This window comes from Ambystoma mexicanum, chromosome 8, assembly GCF_040938575.1.
Source record: "Ambystoma mexicanum isolate Mex_15411 chromosome 8, UKY_AmexF1_1, whole genome shotgun sequence".
NCBI lineage: Eukaryota > Metazoa > Chordata > Amphibia > Caudata > Ambystomatidae > Ambystoma > Ambystoma mexicanum.
The window spans coordinates 577420041-577432734 of record NC_090929.1 but is presented as its reverse complement, the minus strand read 5'-3'; positions in this window follow the sequence as shown (position 1 = coordinate 577432734).

Below are 12694 nucleotides of genomic sequence, written 5' to 3'. Positions count from 1 at the left end.
TTTTCTTATTCTCCGATATTCCGCTTTTATGATCTTGATGGAAGAATCGTAAATATGCGGATGGCTGACATGATTATGTTTTACAATGGCAATAGTGTGAGTAAATGGTTTTAAAAGGTCTGAATATGAGACCCCATTGGTACGCCATACATCATCTTCCAAAATGGTTGTAAAAGTCTCCATCCCCCGAGCGCTCCACTTGAGTCGATTTCTAGCATTGTTAACCAATGGAACAGCAGTGTGCATCTGATATGGTAGGCTGTGTTCACAAAACCATGCCAATTGTGCTACTAAGAGACAATGATCGCTGTTCGGATGGGGCATGATTGAGAAATAGTGGACACTTTGAAACAACATTGTGCTCACGTAGATGTAGTCTAGCGTGCTTGAGCTAGTTCCCCGATGCCAGGTGAAATTGCAATGTGTATCTCCTTCTACTGACCCATTTAGTTTATGTAGATTTCTGTCTGCCATCAAAGTTGCCCATTTATGGGCCGCAGGGGAAAGATTGGTACCATCACAGCAGTCCAGATTGAGGTCTCCAACTACGATGGTATGAATAATCGATGTTCGAGCAGAAATTAGATTCAATACTTCTTCCATACCATCAAAAAAGACTACATCACTCATGGTGAGGGGATTGCGATAGATGTTCAATAGAGCTAATTCTTGTGTATTGCCCTTAATAAGTACTAATTGGATCTGAGCGCCTACCGTAGCCCACAGGGCAATGGAAAACCCACTAGCACTGTGAACTCCCACTAATAGACCTGATGAGGGACGGCCTCCACTTGGAAGCGCAGGAAGTAGAACGATATCATAGCCATCCCAGATTGGAGGGGCAAGGAGCCAAGTCTCTTGAAGAGCTATCAACTGATATTTATCATTAAAATCTGCAAAAGTACGCGGAAGATGATGATAGCCCCTCGTATTCCAACTTAATAGAGAAATGGTACTTGCCTCATCCACTATTGGTGGTTACTGTTGCATATAATCATCAATCGGGGCATCATTCAGCTCATACTTCACACCACCGTAAATGTTCGGTTTAGGTCTTAGGTATTGGGTTTGTTCAGACATTTTTTTTTTAGGTTCTTCCGCTAGTAGAAAGCCCATATTGAACAGTTGCATTCTGCATTGCCAAATTACATCTCTAACCAGTCCTGAGGGAATCCATAGCCTAACAATTGATGTTGATAGCTCGGAAATGAATTCTATTTGTTCAATGTCATTAGACACAAGTTTTTTAAGGTCATTGATGTCTCGGAAGATGTTAAGAACGCTTTCACGGTTCAGATCGTAGGTAGGAAAGTTTCCCTCTCTACATTTTAGAATAAGTGTATAAAAATGTTCTCGTCGTGGATTAAGATGACGTGACACCGTCTCCCTAATGTTTTTCGGGGGCGCCCATTGCAAGCTGGGCATACCTTGTGGTTTATACTCGCGGTAATCCTCGTCATCTTCTCTCTTTTGATTTTGAGTAGAGGCCAAAGATGGAAGCTTTCTGTCTTCCATAGCACCAGAGGACTTAATCAAGGCATTTTTCGCCTGGGCAAGACTAGTGGCCAGGTAGTCATCAATTGTTTGTTTAAAATTTGCTAACTGTGTAGGCAATACAGAATCAGTTGGAGTTAATTTGAGCTTTTGTTTATTTTGCACGCCTGAGTATGGTACGGTACTAGTTGGAGGCATCATTAATCTCAGCCCACTTTTGATATTCAATGTACCTTGACTCTGCTCATTATCTCCTTCTCTGATATTCCTTATGCCAGAAGTGCAACTTTTCTCAAAATGTCTTCCGTGTGCATCATTTTGTGATTTTAGGACCAAATATTGCTTATCGGCCTCAATATTCCGCTCTATGGAGGATACCAACTTTGACAAAGGTGACGAAGAGTCTTCCCATGTTTTGTCATTAGACTGTGTCGCTAATATCACAGGTCCATGTGTGTACTCTACAGAGGATTTCACAAGATCAGAGTGAAGCAAATTTTGTTGTATGATTGATTTAGATTTAGCAGTCTGATCTGCCAGAGATGCCGAATTTGCAAGAATCAACTGTGCCTCCTCATTGATTTTTTTCAGAGAGTAATCAGTCCGTGAGGCACCTGAAAACATCAGGGGTTGCCCATCCTTGGAAGGGAGGTTTGTATGTGGTATTTCTTTACCTTGTAATGCAGATGACTTATCCAGGGCTTTGAAAAAGGAATTCAAGGTTTTTTTTGTTTGTTTTACATTGACCATATTCTTAGTCTTTTTTAAGGCCAGTGGTTTCTTTGGAGCAACCTTGGGGTTCCTGGCTTTTAATGCATCCAAATGGCCCACACATTGTGTATTTTTTCTGTTATGAGACGACTCAAGTAACAGAGGTACCACTTCAACAACTGGTGTGGTGTCTGTTTGAGCCGTCAAATTAGGTTCATGTTGCACTAATGGGCCACCAGTCTCTTTTTCAATTGGGCGAATGATGCCAGTAATAAAAGGCAATGCAATATATTTTACGTTGTCTGAAACCGGCACATGAATAGGGGTAGACTCAGGCATTGCCGACTTCGATGTTTCGCTCCTCCCTGTGTAGTCAGGGTTCGTTATAACACTTGATGGTAATACTATGTTTTTTTCTACAGATGAGACATAATGGGCTGATAGCCATTTCATTAGATCGTTGAATTGTCTTGATTGTTGTGACACCTTTGTGTCTAAGGACTCAAATAACTTACAGAGGCTCATAATAGTTGTATTGATGGCTAACATAGCCGGTTGTATCATAGCTGCGTGTTGTGAAAGTAAGTCAGTCTCAGCTATTTTTGGGGGTCTCGGTGTAGGCAATACAAATGAATGTAACATAGAAACAGAGGTGTGTGATTGAGACAACGATTGAGACTGATCATTCGTACACAGTTGACTATGCTGTTGATCTACGGGTGGATATATTGACATACTCCATGCAATTGGAGACTCACTTAGATTAGACTCTGCAATAGAGTTTGTATGATCTTGGAACAGGGAGGGAAAGAAAATTGGAGAAGTGCCAAGCCCTGGTGAAGATAAGCGAGGACAATTTCGCGTTGACGCTAACATTGTAATGTCTGATAATGGGCGCGCATTCGCCGCCGCATTCGGAGTGTTGAGAGCAAGAGAATTGCTCTTTAAATTGGAATGAGCCCCTTCCTTTGAAACCTTCAAATGAGAAGTAGACATTGAGGATATGGATACAATAGAATCGTCTGTATTCACATCAAAGCAAAACTTAGGTGTTACTGATGTAATTTTACCTGTGTCTATGGTACAGACAGAATGGGCAGAGAGGAGTTCTTGTGGACATATATTAATTCTATCATCCAAAATCGGATTTGTGCAGACTATGGATGGAATATACGTGTTTGCAATTTGCGGGGGCATGTTAGTCGTGAGTCGATATGCCATACTTTATTGGAGGTGGATGTCAAGACCTCCAACTCAAAATTCACTTTGTATGGACAAGTTTGAATTATGACACACGATCTCGCGTAAAACAATTAATCAGGGCCGCCCCAGCCGCAGCGCACCGCGTACAGCGAACAGCCAACAGTACTCGTGGTACTCGCTAGGTGCGCAGCGCGGGTGCGCAGAAGTGGCAGTTTTTAAAGGAAACAGGAAGAGGTGTGGCCAAATCGGGGCGGGCACTCTGAAAAATAAACACAAACAAAGGTGGTAAGTATGGTGTCTAGTACGTTATGGGCGTTTTGTGGGCGTACTATACAGGTATCTATGACGCCCGTTTAGGGCGTACTATACAGCAGTCACCAACTAGGGAAGACCAAGCAGTCACCAACTAGAGTAGTCCAATATTAGAAATAGGCCCAACACGTGGTGGTAATGTCTTTGCAAGTGTCTCTGTAATCACCTTTCAACTTCCTGAGGCGAAGTCAGGCAAACAAGTGTTGCCAGTAAAGACGTCCTCCAGCCGAATTGTCACGAAGTGGAGAATTCCCAGGCAGCCGGTCCTCACAGCCAACAGTACTCGTGGTACTCGCTAGGTGCGCAGCGCGGGTGCGCAGAAGTGGCAGTTTTTAAAGGAAACAGGAAGAGGTGCGGCCAAATCGGGGCGGGCACTCTTTCAACTTCCTGAGGCGAAGTCAGGCAAACAAGTGTTGCCAGTAAAGACGTCCTCCAGCCGAATTGTCACGAAGTGGAGAATTCCCAGGCAGCCGGTCCTCACAGCCAACAGTACTCGTGGTACTCGCTAGGTGCGCAGCGCGGGTGCGCATAAGTGGCAGTTTTTAAAGGAAACAGGAAGAGGTGCGGCCAAATCGGGGCGGGCACTCTTTCAACTTCCTGAGGCGAAGTCAGGCAAACAAGTGTTGCCAGTAAAGACGTCCTCCAGCCGAATTGTCACGAAGTGGAGAATTCCCAGGCAGCCGGTCCTCACAGCCAACAGTACTCGTGGTACTCGCTAGGTGCGCAGCGCGGGTGCACAGAAGTGGCAGTTTTTAAAGGAAACAGGAAGAGGTGCGGCCAAATCGGGGCGGGCACTCGTGATTGGTTTTAAATGAACTCGAAAATTCTCCTCAAAGTCAAATACTTTGATAACTGGCAATCCCAATCTTTGCATTCGCGGAATTGCTCGTCGATAGTTTCACGAGATAGTTTTCACCTTCTAAATCGGGATGCCTCTGTTTCCTAATACGACGCTGTCATTGCCTAAAGCTGGATGCCTCCGCCTCCTTTTCCGAGTTTTTCACTGGTCCACGGGCACAATTCTTGCAGGTCCGCCGGTGCATTTCTTGCAGACATCATATCACAGTTGGTCCGTGAATTTGACCGTGACAAATCACTTGAATGGATTGTACACCAAAGCACAAAACTATATGAGGTACTCTATTGTCAGGGTAGAGAAAATGATAAAATGAAACACACTAGACCAAAATCTAAAGAACCCCCAGCAACAGTGATGGAAATCAGGTCAGCCAAAATGTCCCTTGAGTCTGCTCAAAGTCTGGGTAAAAATAATTTGACACCTGAACAAAGGGGTAATCAACAAAGGTCGTCACTCTCTGCACCAATGTTTCAATCACATCATCCTAGTAATAGGGAGAGCTACATCAGCCCTAGGTACTTAGGAGATAGGCCCCGGGCAGGCTATTGGCCTGATATGTCAGGTATGGATAATATTCAGAGACAAAGTCAGGATCAAAGAAATAATGGTCCCTACCAGACATTGGGAACACAGAGCAGATTTGATCCCAACACCATGATATGTGGTAATCAGGATAGACCCCGATATGTGGATTGATTTACTGATAATGGGAATCAACATAGGGGTCAGTACCCACAACATGAGAGACTGGACATGAGGCAGAATATGAATTACGCTCCACGTCAATACCATGATTAATCACAACCAGGGGACTACAACCAAAGGATGGGTGCACCCTGCTCCCCTCCACATATGACTCAAGAGTTCAGGAACAATCCCAATAGAAATCATTCCCCTGAGAGGTATCAGAATAGATTCAATCAGGGGGAAAGCAACCAATATGGATCTAGTCCACAGAGAGAGGATTCTAGAGAAATGGAAAGATTCCAGTGTCTCGAGGCCCAAGTGAAAATGTTGGCTGAGCAAATAGGAAAGCTCTGTACAGCACAAAAACAGTCATCAAAGGAGTGGGCAGAAGGCCATAGCACTGACCGGATGGTTTCTGATAAGTGACTAAAAGTATTTAGGATACCTACAGTGCCAAGAAACCAGATTGCTCTGATGTGATTATGCATAATGACTCTGAGGCTCCTAACGATTTAAAAATGAAAGTACCAGCAAATGGGCATGTGACAGAAAGTGCAAATACTTATAAAAAAGAAGTTCAGTTTAACCTAGAGCTAAATCAAACATTGGAGATTTGTGCAAATGAAACAGGAAAACCTGAAATTCCAAAAGAACAAAGAGGCACATTTACGAAAAATGACTCATGCATGGGGAATACCAGTGAACAGGGAGTAAGTGTGGATGCTATAACTCCTTCCCTGTGCAATCAGAACAATAACCAAACACAGGCAGAAAATCTAAATGCTCAAAAGGAGGGTACAGGTCAATCACCTGAAGAATTCTTTGAGACACATATTTTTGAAGAAGTTAAAAGGACTGGTACCATACTAAATAACTACAAATGCACAGAATTAGACAATGACAAATTGCCAGTGATGTTGTTACACATGTTCAGTTGAAGGATTGTAGTGTGACCTCTGATGATACCTGGATGGATGGGCGAACAGTGGCCACACTCTAAAAAACCTCTGAACATGGGGAAATGAATAGAGTATCTCACACAGAAATTGACAGAAAGGAGGGAAAAATATCTTTCCATTTACCAATGTGCTTAGCCAAAAGTGAAAAAGGCCTGAGAAAGGTGAGTCCTGAAATTAGTAATAATTCACACTTTTTATGTGTGTTAGAGGAAGTTGAAGACAGGTATTATGCTCCCTATCACTGTGGAAGAGAAATGCAGTACATTTGCTATGATTGACACTGGCGCACAGGCCACAATTATGTCCAGAGAATTGGTAAAAAGTATTAATGAGGGGAGATCTCCACAGAATCAGATCACAGTGAGGCAAAATGAAGGTCCTGTGCATAATTGTAATGGGGAAGAGGTGCCTATTATAGGGGTTACCCAGGTTGACATAAAAATAGGGAAACACAGAATGAAACGGGAGGTATTGATCACATCTATTTGTGAAATTCCATTTCTGATGGGGACAGATTGCCTGAAACGATTGTCACCTTTTATAGATGGGGTGACTGGAGTACTGTGGTCCTTAACAAAAATAAACATTGAGACCTAAGAAAATAAAATCACAAAACAGCAATATAAATGAATGTCACACCGTTTCCAAAAAAAATGATGCAGTCGAGGTATATCTCCAGAATAACTGCATACCTAGCGTCACTGTTATCTTGATGTGTCAAGATAAAATGCAAAGTGAAAATAAGAAACAACCTGTACAAATTTATTTAGACCCTAGGAAAAAATGGCAAACTGCAATAGATGAGCACACATTACGTTTTTATTTAAAAGAGAAGACATGCAAACAGAATACTACTCCTAAAACAGACACAGAAAAAAAACACATTACTACTCTTGCTGGAAGATGAGCAATCATGGGTTCACATTGGTATAAATGACCATTCTAAAGTAATAAAAGCCACCTTAGCGCTTGAGCAGGAAAGAAGCTTTATTAATAAGAAATTACTGCAGAAAATAATGGAGAGGGAGGAGATCCCAAAATTTAGAATTAAGAACCAATATGTATCTGGTTTGGACAGTCCAGACTTTGAAAACCGAATTGCAGGCAGATGCATGCTGAAGATTAGTATGGGCAGAAAACAATTTACCATAATGTGTGGATAGTGAGTGGGACACAAAATGACTTTTACATGGGTAATGATATCATGCACAGAATGTGTACGGTGTTAGATTTCCTTAATCAAAAAATATGGTCACAGCTAGGTGGGTCTGCACCTGAATTTGAAGACAAAAGAAGGGCTTATCATTGCACACAACTGGTCCCATATGCAATTGAATTACAGCTGAGGAAGGATACTATTAACCCTGCATTCACCAAGCAGGTTGCAGTAACACTAAAGTGCAAAAATGGACAGCAGATGAAAGATTGTGATGCGTTTGTGTGCTTGAATGAATCCATGAAACAGCAAGCCTGGATTATGCATACATTCCATTGATAGATGTTGGTGAGGGGTTTATAAAAATTATGGTGAATAATAGAGGGTGGCAGGATATTTATTTAGAAGAACATTCTTCATTAGGAATGGCCATACAAAAGTCACATTATACTGCAGATCTAAATAACATGGTGATTGGAAATATCCCTGAAAGGTATGTACATGCCAGGTGTGTGTTGCCAGAGTACCTGGATTCTCAACCCAAAGGGATCTTTAAAATTCAATCTGTGTACCCTTATGATTCAAATGAGACAGTGTGCTGTCACCAAAAGGATCATATAGTATTTGACTTAAATGAAAAGGAAACAGAAAATAAGCACATTGAAGTGGAAGCTGATATGCCAAAATATTTAAAAGACACATCCACACAGTTAGAAGAAAACACAGAGATTCCTCCACTGGAGGATTTCTCAAAATTCTCAAAAATGGTAGAGGAGCAGATTTTGTCAGCAGATTCATGCGATAGCGATGAACATAAAAATGAATTGAGGAAAATATTAATGGAGTTTAAAGATGTCTTTGCTAAAGATGCTTATGATTGCGGCCTAACTAATTTACATGTTACCACACTACCGCAAGGGTGTAGTAGAAGCCCAGTATTTGTGCAGTAGTATAGATGACGGCTGGCATGTTTAGAGTCATTGGCAGAGATAATTAAAATTTGGAGTCTCTGGGAATTATCAGGCCTATTCTTAGCACATCCAACACACCTATTTTAGGTGTGTTAAAGCCAAATGGTCAATGACGTCTATGTGCAGATTTGAGAGACTTACATAAAAGAGTGCCAGTGTCCAGATGGCCACTGTCATTCATTAATCAAGGCTTGGCTCAAGTGCATGGCTCAAAAGTGTTTACTACATTAGATCTCACATCTGGATATTGATGCGTGCCATTGGCAGAGGAGATTCAGAATTTATTTTCATTTTCATTTGATAAGACCCAATACGCATGGGTTAGAGTTCCATTCAGGTATGTCAATAGTGGGAGTGAATTTGGCATATTTTTGAGAAAGGCTATGCCTGATGCAGCGGAAAGAGGAACCATAGTCTACGTGGATGATGTCCGGATAATAAAATGAAAGCTTGAAAAGCCATTTTGATGAAATTAGACATGTTATTGGCCAATTGCAAAAGGCAGGTGCCAAAGTATCTTTACAAAAAGCACAATGGTGCAAGAAAAAAGTGAGTTTTCTAGGCCATGAAGTGACTGAACATGGACTAAACCCACAAAAGAAGAAAATAGAGGCCATACAAAAACTAAAAGACCCTAGAAGTGTAAAAGGTTTGAAAAGTTTATTAGGAATGACGGGCTATAACAGAAAGTTTATTGAAAATTATGCTGAAATTACTCAACCATTGACTAAACTACTGAAGCTGAATACACCCTGGAAATGGGAAAATGAGCAATCTGAGGCAGTGGCTACATTAAAGGAATGTCTTATAAAGGGACCATGTTTAGCATACCCCAGAAAGGATAAGGATTTCTTTATAGAAATAGGTTTCTCTGAACATTGTATGTCAGCAGTATTATCACAAAAACATGATTTGAATCACAAAATCATTGCTTATGCAAGTAACGCATTTTCCCAAGTTGAAATTAAATTCAGTGTATGTGAAAAGGCCCTTTTGACCACTGTGTGGGCGCTACAGCATTTCCACCCCATTTTTCAGGGGGAAAAGGTAATCATTGAGACAAATCATCAACCTTTGCAGTTTTTAGAGAGTAAAAGAATTAGGCCAGGCAACCTAGCACAGTCCAGAATTACTTCATGGACACTGGCATTGCAAGGCTTTCCTGTAGAAGTGAGATCTGGCCAAAATAAAAAAGAGCCCAGTTGCTCAAGGTTTGGCAGATCTACATGACTGTGCAGCTGAACATGTGTCAAATGAAGTAGAAGTGGAATCTAGTTTACAGGAATTTGGACAGTCACCACACAAAGTTTTTGATGAAAAGACATGCAAGGATTTGCCAACTGTATATGTTGACGGTTGTGCTTTTCACATTGAAAATGACAGTAATAAACAATTGGTGTCAGGATTAGGAAATGTCTGGTTGAAATGTGAAGGCATTCCCAGTATAGGGATGAGAATTGGGGCTAGGAGCAGTCAGGTAGAAGAATTGGCAGCCATTTATAAAGCAATTAATACAGAAGTTGATAATAAATTTAATGAAATTGTCTTGGTGACTGATTCTGATTATGCACAAAATAGCTTTGGGGAATATTTACCTGCCTGGAAAGCAAGAGGCATGATTACATACAATAAAAAGCCCCTTAAACATGGAAAAATGATACAAGCCATAGACAAATTGGTGTCAGAGAATGATTTGACAATATACTAGAGGAAAATCTATGTGCATTTAAAAACTCCAGGAGAGGATAAGAAGGGAAATGATAAGGCAGACCATTTAGCTAAAATGTGGGCTGTGATGGGAGAGTTCCTACCTATTGAACATTTACTTGGTGAAATACACATTATGCAGTTACACGCTCTAAAGCTCCAAAAGAGGTAGATCAACCAGTAGTACAATGGAGTTATGATACACCAGATCTGATTAAGGCACAAAAAGATGATCCAATTTTGGGAATCTATTATAATCATTTGATAGACCCTGAACAAAACACTTTAACAGAAAATGATTTTGTGGTAAAAGAAGAGTTGAGGGTGCTATTAAAGAATAAAAAACAAATTAGAATACAGGATGGACTCATGATTAGGGAATCCATAACAGGACAAATACAGTGGGTGGTACCCCTTTCATTCAGAGGGCTTATGCTACACCATGCACATGATGCAATAACTGCAGGACACAGAGGTTCACAAAAAACATTAGAGATACTGAAAGATTATGCTTACTGGCCACACATGTCCCAAGATGTAGAATTATATACTAGGGGATGTCTAGTATGTGCCCAATTTAAACCCGCTTCACCAATGCATAGAGCCCCATTGATGAAAAGAGGCTTAACACTTCAATGGTCAGATTTGCAAATAGACTATGTAGGGCCTGTAAAAAGGTTGAGCAGGGGGAACCAGTATATTTTGAGTGTGGTTTGCTTAATGTCAAAATGGATAGAGTGTATTGCTGCACCAGATTGTAGTGCGCAAACAGTAGTTACATTACTGATAATTCATATATTTTCAAGATTTGGGTTACCACAAAGAATAGAATCAGACAGAGGAAGTAATTTCACAAGCGCTCTAATGAGTAAGGTGTGGCAAATACTGGGAGTGAAAAGAAAACTACATGTTGCATATAGACCCGCCTCTTCTGGTGGAATTGAACGTTGTAATAAGTCTGTTGTGGATATATTAAAGAAGTTTGTAGCAGAGGCAGGTTCCAGTTGGGATTTACGTTTACCTCTGGTTTTGATGGCAATCAGATCAACTTCTGCCAAAGCTACAGGCATCAGCCCCCATGAAGTAGTGACAGGTAGGAAGATGGTGTTGCCACAACATCTGCTATACAAGACACATGAGCAGACACTTTTAAGCTCATCTACAGTTCATGAATATATGGAAGAACTGAGGAAGCATTTACAACATGCATTTGCTTTTGTGCAGAGGAATTTGGAAAGAGCCGCTGACAGTGCAAATCATATTATGATAAAAAGATATCTGTGAAAGAGTATAGTGTAGGGGATCAGGTGTATAAATTTCATTTTGGAAAAGGTAAACAGAAAAATTCTAAATTTCTGGCTGCCTGGCAGGGGCCATTTCGAATCATAGATAAGGTGTCCCCAGTGGTTTATAAAATATTAAAAACAGAGGGTGAAACAGTAACAGAGCAATTTGTTCATGTTAACCAAATTAAGCCCTGGCATCCCAAACATGAAGTAAGGAGACTTGAGCGAGTAGAAACAGATTGAGTGCCCTAAATACAAGTAAGAAAAAACATGGGTCTATTTATAGTGCCCAATACCAGAGAAATAAAAATAGATGTGATTGATTGTTGTAATAGAATAGATGTAAATAGAAATACTATAATATATATATATATGTAAAAAGAAATGGGGGCTGAAGCTAATGAAGTTATTTTTACAAAGTTGAAATATGTTAAATGATCAATGATGCTTTGTGTATGTTTGTTTTCTCTCTAACATGTGCTTATTTTCAGAGGCCAAAGAAAAAGGGCGAAATGTTTTGGATTAAATATTTTATTTTTGGTAAAAGGGTGAAATTTGTATTGTGCTATATACTTAACCTGTCTATTTTCTATTTGATTTAGGATCACTAACCTGTGTTTTGAGGTCGGAGGTCACAGGACCGGAGCACACGGGAGGTGATGGAGTCCTGGAGTCCACGGGATAAAGATCAAGTGATGCCTGCCTCCGGATGGAGGTGAAGACAAAGTAACCGGGATTCCAAAGAGATGACTCCTATGGAAAAGCATCCAAGAGTGCCAGGATGAAAGAATTCACCAGATGAACCAGATGATGTAAAGTTGATGGTCGGGACGTCTCAGAGGTGGACATCATTGTCATCAATGAAACTGAATTGAACTGAAACTGCAGCGTTGTGGGTGCATTAATTCCGATGCATCCTGGAAGTATGGAGTCCCACACCTTTATTGTTTTATTTAATTATTTGAATTTGTTATGTTAATTCCTTGTTTTAATTATTTATTTTCATTTATTATTTTATAATTGACTTCAAATATTGGGTTCACAATTTTAAAAAAAAAAGAACATTGGACTATGGACAATTCAGTTAGAGAAAAATATGTACAATATTTTCGGAGAACTAATGGACTCATTTGAGATGAGTTCTGATTTTATGGTGGTTAAGCAGTGATTTATTGTGTAAAATGTGAATATTCGTTTTGTTGAATTGCTATGATGGGAAAAAAAGGAGCGCAAGTTGGGTTTTCTCCAATTGTGGCTTGGAACACTGCCAAATTGTCAGAAAAGGAGGGATAATGTAGTATAATATATAGCGCCTTGAAGTTTATAGCAACTCACTGAATGTGATGGCA